This window comes from Solanum pennellii, chromosome 9 (assembly GCF_001406875.1).
Source record: "Solanum pennellii chromosome 9, SPENNV200".
Classification (NCBI taxonomy): Eukaryota; Viridiplantae; Streptophyta; class Magnoliopsida; order Solanales; family Solanaceae; genus Solanum; species Solanum pennellii.
In genome coordinates, this window is record NC_028645.1 from 29004012 (window position 1) to 29018124 (window position 14113).

The 14113-nt window shown below is 33.3% G+C and overlaps 1 pseudogene; it reads left to right on the forward strand.

Moving 5' to 3' along the window:
• Positions 1-1055: 1055 nt before the first annotated feature.
• Positions 1056-14113, forward strand: part of LOC107030078 — a 55538-nt pseudogene continuing 42480 nt past the window's right edge.

The following is a 14113-nucleotide window of genomic DNA, read 5'->3' on the forward strand; positions in this document are numbered from 1 at the left end:
GTGATTTTTATCATTTTGACTATCATACTAGCATGTTTTATGACTTGTCCGTCGTTAAAAATTGTTGTGGTTAAGTATTATTACTCACTGAGCTAGGGTTTCACTCCTCGCTAACTGTTTTTACAAAGAGCTCAGGTGGTATTGAAGAGGATTTTATTGACTAGCGTGTGAATTGGTAGCATCTGTTGAGCCCCGCATTGCTTCGTGTGGCAAGAGAAGTATTGATTTGCTATGTGTATTTAGTTTCTTTTAAAAATTCTTAGAGTCACTCCATTTGTCATTCCTTTGATTTGAGTCAAGATAAGTCCTTCGAAATGTAGTCAAGTGACTAGTTTGGAACTTTTTCTGTAATTAGAGATTCATTGGTTTAATTGTGTGACAATAAGATCATTGATGGATATTATGTTTTGGTTTATAGTTTCTATTAGTTATGTTGTGAATTTTTGAGACAAGAAAATTTAGGATAGGCCTAAATACAAAGGAAACTCTGCTCGTTAATCTGTAGAGTTCTGGTAAGGCTTGCTTTGGGATTCTACCCCTTAGCGACGGTCACGTTCCTAACTTGGATCGTGACACTACAACCCTAGCTGGAATGAAAGGATCATTACAAAATTACATGAATAGATATATAACTATTCAACACAAGATGCCCAAACATCATGCAAGAACTACACAACTCAAGTTATCCACCAACACATATCTCCACAAGATCACTTTTCGAGAAGACACAGTTGTGCACAATCGATATTCAAAATTTAGACAAGCATGAGAATCAAAAAAACTAAACCAAAACAAAAGAAATTATACTATCAAAGCAAATAAGAAGTTAACTACCATCAAGTTATAATTATAATCCAAGAGGTATGAAAAATCAGAGTATGTATCACAATTACAACCCAATCAAATAAAACTCCCTGTACTCCACAAAAAAAATAGAAACTATCCTCTAAGCCACAAAATTAAGTATAAAATCATAGAGAGAGTAAGAGGGTTGCCCTGTCATCTAGGGAAGTGGAGAGGTGTGGCAAACTAGTGCAGCCTCATTTAGGGCATCAATGGCCTGCTCATCCCCCAAGGTAGGTGTAATGGGCTCTTTAGTGGGCTTGGACCCACTAGAGCCAATCATAGAAGTGTCACAGATGGACACCTCAGTAGTAATCTCCAGAATCGCCTTCTCAAGGTAATACAACTCCGCATTTGGATTAACAGTCGGGCTATAGTCTAGTCTCCTCCTCGGAACCTATGCCCTCCTGCTAAACCTCGAAGGTCTATGAATCATCAGTAACTCGAGGCTCTGTAGTATTTATCACATGAACTTCCATGTGTGCGCCCTCCGGGACACTAGAAGCAGTCCACTAACATGAAATATCAATGGATTTTGATTCATCCACATCATTTATCAACTTTTTTATCCGGGCAGATAATCGATGAATACGTTTCTCATACACACGTAATATTTCCCTATGCCCCTCGTATTTCCTTCCAAAGGGGTACAAGACAGTCTCTATAGCCCGGTAAATCATGGTGGGAACCTATGCCTTAAGCCTAGAGGCTCGCTCAGCTGTAGAATATACAAGGTTACCCAATACCCATCCGAAACACATCCTCTTGATTAAAGGAGGGTGAGTAAGAGTAGAAATAATAGAAGTACCTGAGGCATAGACAAAGAAGTGGGAGGTATAGACTCACCCTCCAAATATTCTACATAAAAAACCAAGGAGTTATCCACGTTGTCTTCTTCTGCTCGACCTTGTCTTAAAGGTACTCTACTTCAATCCAACGAATATCACATGCTAAGGTTGTGGTGATCTCTATACCATTCTTCTCCACAAAAGAAAGACCTGTCTTTTGGCGTAGTGATGTGTATGTGTTTATTAACCCTCATGGATTTCTCCAAAGCAATTATTGAACCCAGATTTAGCCTCTCTTTAGCGATGATCAACCCTAACATATTATCTTTTGTATGGCAGAGAATAGACTCGTTCTGAGATGGCATCAAAGAGCTACATATAAACCCAAACCAGTATCGCATGGTGATGTGCATGAACTTCTTTTCGATTATCACTCCCTCCTTAATCTAAGGAGTTGCAGTCTCACTCAAGAATGAGGCAAGCCAAACCGTCAGCCCATCTAATGTCTTTTCAAGCTTATTGGCCAACTTGTGACGAATTTGCACAGTGCAGTCCAATGCATTATTAATATCAATTTTTATACACTTCACTTTCCTACCTCAAACTTCAACAACTTCAATAGGGTCAAGCCAAACCTTTTTCTTCTTACCTCTTGGTAACAATTGTGTATACACATCATAAGATTCCCTCATCAAATTGAGAACATACGGGTGATGGGACTTTGTGAACGACACAAATTTATGAAACCTTATAAGATCTCGCCAAATCATAGGATATCTATTTATCACACCATCCATGAACAATCGTGTCTCCTCAAAAATAGTATGCATTCCTACAACTTTGAGATGATTTAGAATCCTAGGGGCTAGAACCCAGAGGGGCTAGAACAGAAGTTGGAACAGGCTCCGTGGTAGTAATAAGATAGTTGATGGCCTTACAAAAGAATCACTCCTCTTTTGTTTAGCGGATTGTGCGTTCGGGAGTAGATTGAGTCGAATCTAAGCGAAACATTTAATACAAAATTGAAGCAATCATGCAATTACAACAACCCAATCATGAATGATAACTAGAACTCTAAGAACATGGATTCAAGAAACTTATAGAGTAATGTAAAATAACAAAGAGTTAACGAAGAACCAATAATGATGATACATATGGGGGACTTGGAATGATGGAAATGAGATGCAATTATGATGAACTTGATTGAATTATTTAAAATAAACTATGAAACTAAGAAAGAAATGTGGATTAACGAAAGGAAAAGAACAAATTATAGAATTTAAACGGATTAATTTAAAAAGTCAAAAAGACCATTGGATCTTCAACTCACGTCCATTTGGCGAGATCGATTAACTCCGCCCAAGGTCGTCTGAACAAGTTTAGCATTCTTTGTTGATGTGCATATTTATTATCAGCAAAAGTTATTTTTGTTGTAGTTTTATTGCTATGAATAAAGGCTCGAGAAGGTTGGATATACACAAACATAATGAAGTAAGAAGGTAAACAATAAAAAGTTCTAATGAAAACATATAATATAAAATTAGTTTAATAAAACTTAGGTATACTTAATAAATGTTAGTTGTTGAACTATGACTGTTGGCCTGTGATTGCCAAGCCTTATGAACTGTGTATTGTGAAATTGTTAGATTGAGCTGATTTAATGCAGTTTGTAGTCTAGACACTTCAGTTGGGGTGAAATGACTATCGCATTCTAGCCTAGTTTTTCTTTGTTTAATAGGTTTCTTGCTGAGTATTGTGTTGTTTACTACTCACCCCTGACTTCTACACTGGTAGGTTCTGAGCTCCGGTCCATGCGATTGCTCTACTTCTATTTTTAAGGCTTCTCAAGGACATTGAGAGGTAGATCCCTGTCATTTCTATGGGCCTCTTGTTTCTTATTTTATGTTTTGCTCTATTGCATAGACAAATACATTGATACTTGCACTTATATTTCAATTGTGTATTAATATTAGTGGATTGTAAATAGGACAACCAATATTTGATTTATATTGGAATGACTAAGTGTTCCGCTCTTATGTTATTCTTGTTCTACTTTCCACTTTTATTTGTGTTGTTGGGTTTGAGGCTGAGTGTTTTTGGTGGAATAGATGAGTGTTATCACGTCCTATTTTTGGGTCATGCCATTGAAGAAGAAAAAAAGGAACTCATGCATGAGAAAGATCAAATATACAACTTAATTTTGAAAAAATATCAAATGTACCAACATAGATTTTATTTTTTTGATATAAATTTTAAAAATGAAATTAATTTAAATTAAGTTTTTCACTTCTATTAGACGAAGTTGGTAAATTTGAGTCATTTTTGTAATAATATGAGTATATGTGAGCCCCTTTTGTAATGAGTGGTATATTTTTACTATAAATTGCAAAATTTATAGGTGTATCATGCCCTTTTACCCTAATTATTTTGAGGTCCAGTCAAGTTTATCCTCTTTTAATCGAGTTTGGTACTTATTAGATTAGTTATTAAAATATGGTTTAAAAAATTGTGATTTTACTATTTGAAAAAATAATTATGAACTTTTTTGATGGAAAGAAAGTTATAAATATATGTCCTTTTATGAAATCTAACTTATGATGAAATTTAAATAGACAATATATAAAGGAAAAGAGATAAATATACCCCAAAATTGACATAAATGGTATGCAGATACCCTGCGTCATATTTTTTGGTCATTGGTGACCCTATCATCAAAAAACTATAGCATGTATACCCTTCACTCTAACGGAAGACTAAATAGGTACATGTAATACAATCTTATCCATCAATATGATATTTAATAAATATTGGGTCGGCGGATAAGATGATGAAAGGTGTATGCCCGTTAGTATAAAGGGTATATATGCTCTAGCATTGAACGGCAGGGGCGGGCACCAATGTCCAAAAGTATGACAGAGGGTATCTGCATACCATTTATGTTAGTTTGGGGTATATTTGTTCTTTTCCCATTTATAAATAACAAAACATATGTACTAATCTCAAACCAAATCTTTTGTGAGAGAAAAACAAAACACAACACAATTCTTATCTTGTCTTAACACTTTATATTCTTTAAAATTTTCCCTTCTTTTTTGTGATATCAAATTCTATGTGTCTTCACATGTAAAATCAACTTATTTTCTACTATATAAATAGAATACGGGATAATGCACAAATAGCCCCTCAACCTATGATCGAAATCTCAGAGACACACTTATACTGTACTAAGGTCCTATTACCCCCTGAACGTATTTTATTAATAATTTTTTACCCCTTTTTGACCTACATGGCACTATCTTGTGGGCCCAACGCTAGTTGACTTTTTTTTCAAGCTAGTGCCACATAGGCCGAAAAGAGGTAGAAAATTACTTATAAAATAAGTTCAGGGGAGTAATAGGATCTTAGTACAGCATAAGTGTGTCTTTGAGATTTCGGGCATAGGTTGATGGGGTACTTGTGCATTTTCCCATAGAACACTTATATTTCTTTTTATCTATCTTTACTCATCAATCAAAAGGTATGTAAAAAATTCTCTCTTATATATTTCTTTTCTCTTTGTTTAGTTTTAGCTATTTTTTTAGAAATTGACTGTCTACACAATAAATCAAATAGATTAACACTTGATTTTTTGTGTTTCTTTCATAAATTTGTTTTATCAAACCGAAAATTAGCAAAAAGAAATAACAGATTCTGGGGAAGAGCCTGATGAAGAATCATCAAATACCCATAAAGGATAAAAAAGGCATAGCAGACACTGTATCGAACAAATTCAAAGACTTGAAGCGTACAATAATTTTTTTTTTAAGAACTTTATCCTTCATATATATTCAAAAAAAATTAATTTTTTTTGCTTAAAGAGATCATCTTATGTTCTTAAAATTCATGAGTGATAAATTCAGAATCACTAGCAATAGAATAATTTATTTTTTGTATGTGTTTTATGTGTATTAATTTATATTTAATTTTTATTTTTTTTTGGTGTTGCTTCTTTCTCTTGCTATCCATATGGCCATTCAAATTTAATAGAAGATATATATTTTTGATTTCGCTTATAATTTTTTTATTGAGTTGCTAAAATTGATTTGAAATAATTTATTCGAATGATTAATCTACTGTTTATATACAACTTTATCAATGATCAGTTTGTTCTTGATTATTCATCAATAACTTTAGTACAAGTAGATGAGTTTATTTAATTTCAATTTCTTTCTCACTTTTGCACCAAAAAAGCAAACAATCTCTTTCTCATGATGTTCGGTACCCCTTTTGAGGCTTAATAGATAACTCTTTTAAGGGCCCAACTAATCCAGATCGCTTGAAAAATTCACTATAGTTGAACTAGATAGATTTACATATAAAAGTCCCACTTTAGGAAAGTTAGTTCATAGTCACATTACAAAGCCTTACTTTGAGGGATCAACTACTCCCTGCGGAATGTGACAACTCTTGTCCCAGGACTCACAATGAGGCCTCTAGTTAAGGATTAAGGAGTACTTACTGCTCCTCAATCTTTGAGGAGTATATGGTACTTGATCTAGGCTCAACTAATCAAAATTCAAGTGAGGAATTGAGTCTCATTTTAGGGTAAAATGTTTCTTAACAAGGAGGCTTTAATTCCAATGCTCAAATTTGAGACCCTGATTTATGATGAAGAAATGCTACCAATCCACCATGCTTTTTATGACACGTTTTTTTTTTTACTTTTTCATTTTTAGGTTTATTTTTTTAAAATTTTAAATAAAGTTTTTTTTTCCTGAATTTTTAATGAAGATTCTTCGAGAACTGTCCGCTTTCAAATGAAAATCAACTAAACTAATTGGCTAGGAGCTGAGCTTGAACCTAAGCAGGTCAGGATTTGGTCTCAAAACAAAACGACACAAATAAAGGTATTCCTAATTATTTATTTCTTTTTCTATCAATTCAATTATACTTAATTAAAGGTATGTTGTTGTTGTTGTTGTTAGTATTATTATTCAGCAAAACAACAAATTAGTATTTCTTGAATTAATTTTTTCAAAAATCTAGTAAAAGTGACTATAAAGGTAAGATCGGTGTATGACAAGGCTAGTGAATCTCTTGTTAAATTATTTCTCTAAAATGGGTTAAGTTGTTAGAATGTGTTAGTAAATACAAAAATTTCTTCGTCTTATTAACTAGGTTATTTACTTCCACTTTCATTTTTATTTTTTCCTCCTTGTGCAATCAATTCAATTATTCGAGATTGAACTTTTCAATTTCAATAAAATTTTCCCTAATCAATCATTTGTTTTTGCCTCGTTGAATTGATCAATATATTTGGATGTATGTTCTCTGCCTCACTAATATATTCACTAAAGAAGCTTCTTTTCATTATATGTAGTTTTATCATCCGGCCTCCAAGTTGATTGACTTGTTGCTCAATAAAATAAAAGATAGAATCATGTTAAATTATTCAAAGTACATAAACTCACAAGCAAGTTCCATAACTTGCCAAGGATTTTTGAGAATTTAAAGTCAAAGAAAATTTGGTGTTGCAACTAAGAACTAATGATTTTTGTTTTCTATATTATTTTATGAATGAAGGAAATGTTGCGATATTAAATGGATTGATTGTACTAAGTCCAGGATAGTTAAAATAATTTGTACCAATAAATAAGCCAATTAATAAATTATTTGTGTTGAGCATAAAATAGACCACAACTGAATTTTCCAACTCTAACCATTTTATTTTTTACTATAGTTTTTTCTCGTTATTTGTAAAATTATGTTACAAAGTAATATCTTTTTACAGATGAATTTATCACGTACAGGCTAAGAATATGGTCTTTGATGAGGAATTCTATAGTTATTGAGGATCCTCAAGAAGAGAAGGATAACTTTTATCTAGAAGACTAGATGGGTAGGATCTAAGGCATAGTATGTCGATGAGTATAAGTTGTAGTACTTGGGAGGTGTGAGGAATAGGAATAAGTAGGCATCTTACTATGTTCTAATAAAAAATTAGAAGCACAAAAAGGAGCAGTCACTATAGAACAACATTTCTGATGTCTTAACTAACAAAAGAAACAACCAGGAAGAAAAAATCACAAGGATGATTAGATCAAAAGTTAGGATCTTACTTGGTAGTTTTATGGGTTTATTGCAGTTGTATCAACTCCTTGCGGCTCAATCTGCACTGATGTGAACTTCCTTAGTAAAATCAACAATTTTCGGTGAGTTCAGGGTTTATAAGTTTTGGATCTAGGCCTTACCTTGAGATACGAATGTGACAATAAGTGTTGAGTTGAAGATGTCTTCATTGAGTAGACACTCATCATATGGAGATGCAATCTTACTTCCACAAACTCTTGATCAAATAGAGGAACAAGGACATTGTACTGGGCAAGTTGGAGCACTCATAGAGCATTGCAATTTTGGGTGTTATATGTGTAGTAAAGTTGAGGCCTTTGATATGAGTTTATAAAGGACACATATAAAGGTTAAATGTTTGTAGATTGTTGAGTTGTCTCACTTATCATTCTACACTAATAGTCGTACTATTAGTTTGGTTATTAGTTATGAAATTTTACGCTTCTATTATTGTTTTGTCTTATTACGTCTATTGTTTAGGATGATTTGATAGGTTATCTACAGAATTGACAAGAGTTTCTCTATTTTGTATTTCTTTCTTTATAATGTGTTGGTCTATATTTTTCTTGAGACAGGGGTCTATCGGAAACGACTTTTCTACCTCTGTGGTAGTTGTAGGATATGTATACACGTTATCTCTCAGGCCCCACTTTCGTTGATTTACACTAGGTATGCTATTGTTTTCTATGTACATTTAACAAGTTAATTTATGAATTATTTTGAGCTAAATATTTAGTTTATATCAACTGAATTTTAATCATGTTATACTTTGATTCCTGCCCAAATTTAACCCCATGAAATATGCCTAGCAAAACACGTTCAGATTGGGTAAATCAAACTTTCATGGACTAATTTTTTCACCCATGTAAACATTCTTCAAAATATATATTTCATATGATGAAGAAAGTGTATGCTGTTCAAAATTAGAGCAGGAATTTAATATTTTAAGCAAAGGTGGAAGGTGAAAATAATGTTCACGGATTTTTTTAATAAAAGGCTTAATTTGGTACATCAATTAATATAAAATTCTCATTTTGATAATAGTAATGTCTTCCTCAGTACCTAAACCTACAGTTAATTGGAATGTGCACTTTTGATTCCTTTGTTTGTGAATGTTCACAAATTTAACATAATGATTAGTTGTACAATTACTTAATTATCTATGTGTTATGTTAAATTTGTATTGTTGCTCAATGTTTGATTATAATATAATTTAAAAGTAGTTTATACAACATACGTGTAACACTTTGAAAATCCAAGACGAGTGTTAGAGCTTAACATAGGTGTCACGGGGTCTAAGAACTGTTTTAGTACCTATTCTAATGAATATAGGTCATTTAGGAAGTTTAAGAACCAAAATGTCCATGACGTCTGGAAGTTGTTTCAAAGGGGTACTAGTGTGCCTTAGCCTATTTGACTAGCTTTTAGGAGTTCGAAATTTATGAAAAGTGGTTAAAGGATATCTAATAGGTGTTTAGGTTGTTTCATGGTCGAAACTTCCGTGTACGACTCCCCAAGGGCCAACCAAGGGCCCATGAGGAGGACCTCTGCAGGTTGAGCCAACACTGGCTGAGCAGTGTGCATCGACGCGATAGGCTACGTTCCGTGTGTGGACTGACGGGGCGTTGGTGCCACCGTTGTCCCACTTAGCCAATATGAGGAATCCCCTCGCCTTCACAAGTCTCTGAACTTACCTACAAAGGGCAGGATGGGGGGGCAGTCCGTTGACTCACAGACGGTCCGTCGACATGGTTCCGTCTGTGAGGGTCTTAAATTTCCTGCACGTTTTTAATTAAATTCATTTAATTAATTAAATAGTTTAGTGGTTAGTTTGGGATTAAGGGAAGACTAATCAACTAATTTAACTCCCATATATAGGCCCCAACCCCAATTAATCTAGTTACAACTCTCAATACAAACTCTCTTCCTTCTCTTCTTTCTCTCTCTACTTGAAATCACCATTGAAGACTAGCAAGGAAAGGGTTTGGGGGCTGGAAAGGGACGAATTCACCATCAAATATTCATCAAATGTTAAGGTATGGGATCTAATTCACCTTTGAGACTCTTTCCTGAAAGGATTCCTTCAAATTAGATTTCAAAAGTTGAGTTTTCATGTGGGTTTCATCCAATTACAAAATTAATATTGTGAACTGATTTATTATGGTTTATTTAGATATAATGGATAGATTATTGTGTAATGGAACTTGATTATGATTAATTGTAATGATTTGATTCAAATTGAAGAATATGATCTTTAACCCTTAACCCTAGATTTGATCTTGATGTGAATTGAGTTTTAATTGATTCAATTGTCTTGCTTATGGGTTAAATCACCATTAGATGATGTCGTTACAATAATTATTAACAATTTGGAGTGAATTGTAGTCTTCCATGCTAGTCTTGAGAAGCTGATCTAGGTTAGAAAGATAGTTGACCTAAGCATCTTATTTTAGGTTATGATCTAGTATTGAATTGTGCTATAGTGTTTATTCTAGTCTTGTTATCATGTTGAATATTGAATTATGATGCTGAACATCTAAATTGGATTGAATTGAGGGTTTATGGTAAGGCCTTGATGATAAACTATGAGGAAGAGTTGGTAAGTCTTAGAATCTCTATCTTTACATTCAATTGTGATATATTGTGGTTAAGTCATGATATTATATTGGAGTATGCCTTGTATTAGGATTGATAGGGTGGTATGATGTTGAATTGAAATGTCTTAACTATGGTTGTGAGGTTGTTAAGATGTAAAGGTTATAAGGGTGGTGATGTATACCAATGTGCCTTATTATGAAATGATATGTAATGTGTTAACCTCCCTTATATGAATTGTGATGAAAGGGCTTATACTCGTACAATTTTTTTGAGCTATTGATGATAATGTTTATTCAAGGGGTAGACCCTATGATCTAAACTAGGCAGTGATTGATAATTAAAGGCTTAAAGATATTTCAAAAAAGGGACTCTAGCTTAGCACCGAGTGCACTAGATCGAGGAGTGTCCCTTTCCACATAGGGAAGGTAGGAGAACTAAAGTAGTCTTGAGATTGGAGATTGTAATGCATAGTGCATAAAGAGGGTCCCAACTATATCTCCTAGTTCTTGAACTATGTTTCCCCCATAGGAATACTAGCTAGTGGATCCACATAGTTGCTATCTTTCATGTTTTAGTACTACTTTGGCAAGTTGTCCAGTTTCTTTTGGTTTAGGGTCTTATGATACCGGATTCCACACTAGCTCATGTGGTCTATGTCGGTAAGGGCAAGATATTCCCAAAAAGGTAAAATGAATTAAAGTATTTGCACTGTAACTTGGATAACCTAAGGGGTCTAACTTAGTTTAGGTAGGGGTATGAGATTCTACCTACACATTGCACTAGTTAGCCTTGAGGGGAGTCTTAGGAGGATGTTCTTATATATGTTATGTTATGAAGATATATGCTATTTCCATAATGAACTTGCACATTGTTGATACTATATGTTGGTTACTTATGAGTATGTGTTGGATTATATTGTTAAAATAAGATGAAATGCATATCTAAATGTTATACTATGTGGAGTTGGACATTGGTTATGGTTTCTTGTTGAGGCTACTTGATTGAGTTAGGTTATGGGACTATGCATTGCACTTGTTGGCTTTTTAAGGATTCATGAGGAGTTGTCTTGTTTATTATGATATGATTAACTCTTGGCCATGCTTATGATGTTATTCGTTGATGATAGGGTTGTAGTAAATCATGGGTTCCAGTATGTTGGGATACATATTACTTGTTTGAGTTAGTAAGCATGTTTGGTTGATTCGTATGACTTGCTTGGTTATGAATGAGACTTTTAAACTTGTAAAATGACATGTTTTGACTAAAAGTCCCTTTTTAGCATGTTTTGCTTTTATATGTGCATATGGTTTCATACTTAGTACATGTGGAGTACTAACCCAGTTTTTTTCCCTTTCCCCAACTTTTTAGGTTGCGGTCATTGAAGTTTTTTGGAAGGCGACATTGATGAAGGCTTAGATTCCTTATTCATCCAAGTTGGGTAGGTCCTCAACTTCCGACGGCAATGCCACTATCTATCTTAAAGACTTGTTATGAGTTTAAGACTCATTCATTTCTTTCCTTTTCAATTGTATTATACTTTTGTATGACCTATATGTGGTCTTGTTGGATTTATGTAAGGGCTATGCCCAAATTTGATATACTCCAATTAGATGGTTATGAGGTGAGACGACTTTTATGACTATGGTATTTTCTATATAATAATGTGCAACAAAAGTAGTAGGCTATGTAACCTTCCTATATGAAGGTCTATGTATACTTAATACGACTATATTATGTGTATGTAGAGGTCGATGTAAACCTCCAAGTAGATGTAATGAAAAGTTTTAAATTTTTCCGCAATTTCAACCTATGAATGTAATGACATGAGACTAAGAATCTAGTCTTAGTCCTTAAAGAGGATGCCGACGCCGGTTACGTCTAGAGAGTAAACCCGGATATGACAATACGCCATACATAAAAGTACTACAAGCAGAAATTTTGATTACTTAAAAGTTAAATATGATTCTTCAAATATTACAAGGATCAAAATCATAATATACCTATATTTTAGAGGTGGAAAATGTTATTTGTCCAAAAACTACTAATATTTCTTTCTCTTTCTACATTTTATTAACTCATAATATCTTATTTTTATGTGATTCTTTTTTGTTATATATATTTCATCAGACTCAAAATGAGAGATCCATTAAAATTGCTCTTAGAAAAGAAAAGGAAAGATTTCTTTGTGAGAATAACACAACGAAAGAGGCAATGAAGAAAACAATGTGTCCAAAGTGTGAAGGACCACCCATTGGAAAAGAAGAAAGGACCCATATAATGAAAATGGAAAACCAAAGGTTGAGGGAACAAGTAATCCTTATATTTATACTATTTATTTTAGTTTATTTATTTCTGCTATTAATTAATTTATATATCTTAAAAAGAATTACTTATGTATAACAAAAGTCGAGGAAAATTCGTGGTTTGAACCTGATTGATCAATCAGGGATTTAAGGCATTTAGCACCTATCTCAGCGTTGTACTTTGAATTTTGAAATGAAGGAAGTTAGATTTATGACCTGTGCATTGGACCGATGGATAAGAGAACTGAGCGTGCTTAAAAAGCTCTTGTGACCTGCGTTTTTTTTAAAGTTCTAATCAATTTTTACTCATATATGTCTATATTCCACCTTTAAGATATCTATTGAGGTGGATGCTGATTATAGGCACCCAGTTTATTTGAATACCATAATTATTACACAAAGCATAGATACATGAAAAAATTGCTAGTTTTTTTTTAAAAATAAGTTATATCCGGATCCATAAATTTATAAATACAACGAATTAAGCTTTAGATGTCAACTAAAAGGGTTTGTAACATCTACCCCTTACATGATGTTAATCCTAATTTGTGGATGTCCTAATTAGGGTACTAAAAACTAGGTGAAAATCCCCCCCCCCCCACCATCAACCAAAAAAGTGTTAAATGCCTAAAAAGTGTTAACCCATTAAGTTTAGATCTTGAATTCATTTTTGCCCCGTGCTTATGAGTTGCGAGTTTCACCCGCCCTTGACAAGAGAGATCAAGTTGAATGAAAATAGTTTAATTTATATATATTTATAAAAACTTAATTACGTACTCTTATCCTCTTAGGTTTTCAAATCATGCTTATTAAAAATAATATATACATGTTATTATAAGTAAATTAACTTAACAATTTTTTTTCAGTATGAAAGAGTATTAAAACTCGTCTCAAGTGTTCCTGGAAGGCCTTCTGTGATGGTTTCAAATTTGGCACCATCAAAATCAACTATTGGATATCCTCTGTCATTTGGTCAGGAAAATAATACTAATAATAATGCTCAAGCACATTCAATAAATACTAATAATATTTCAATAATGTCTCCATTATGAACTACTTGATAGGCAAAAAACAAAAATGTTTGAGATTGTTGTGACTTGTATGAATGAAATGGTTGAACTGTGGAAAAGAAATGATCCAAATTGGGTAGATTCATCAAGTGAAGGGAGGTGTTCTATTCATCGTGAGAGTTTTGAAAGAACATTTCCAAATCCAAATCGACCTTATTACCAATCATCGGCTACTCGAATTGAATCAACAAAGGATTGTGAAGTTGTGTCAATGACTGCAAGTGAGTTGATCCATAATTTTCTTGATCCAGTAATTTTCTTGAACTCTTTCATGTCATAATTGTTCAGCTCACATGTGTTATTGCATGCTTTGACCCTAGAATGATGTACGACTTTAGAACGTATCAGAACTAGGATTTAAGACTTGGTTTGATATGTACATATATATATATATATATATATA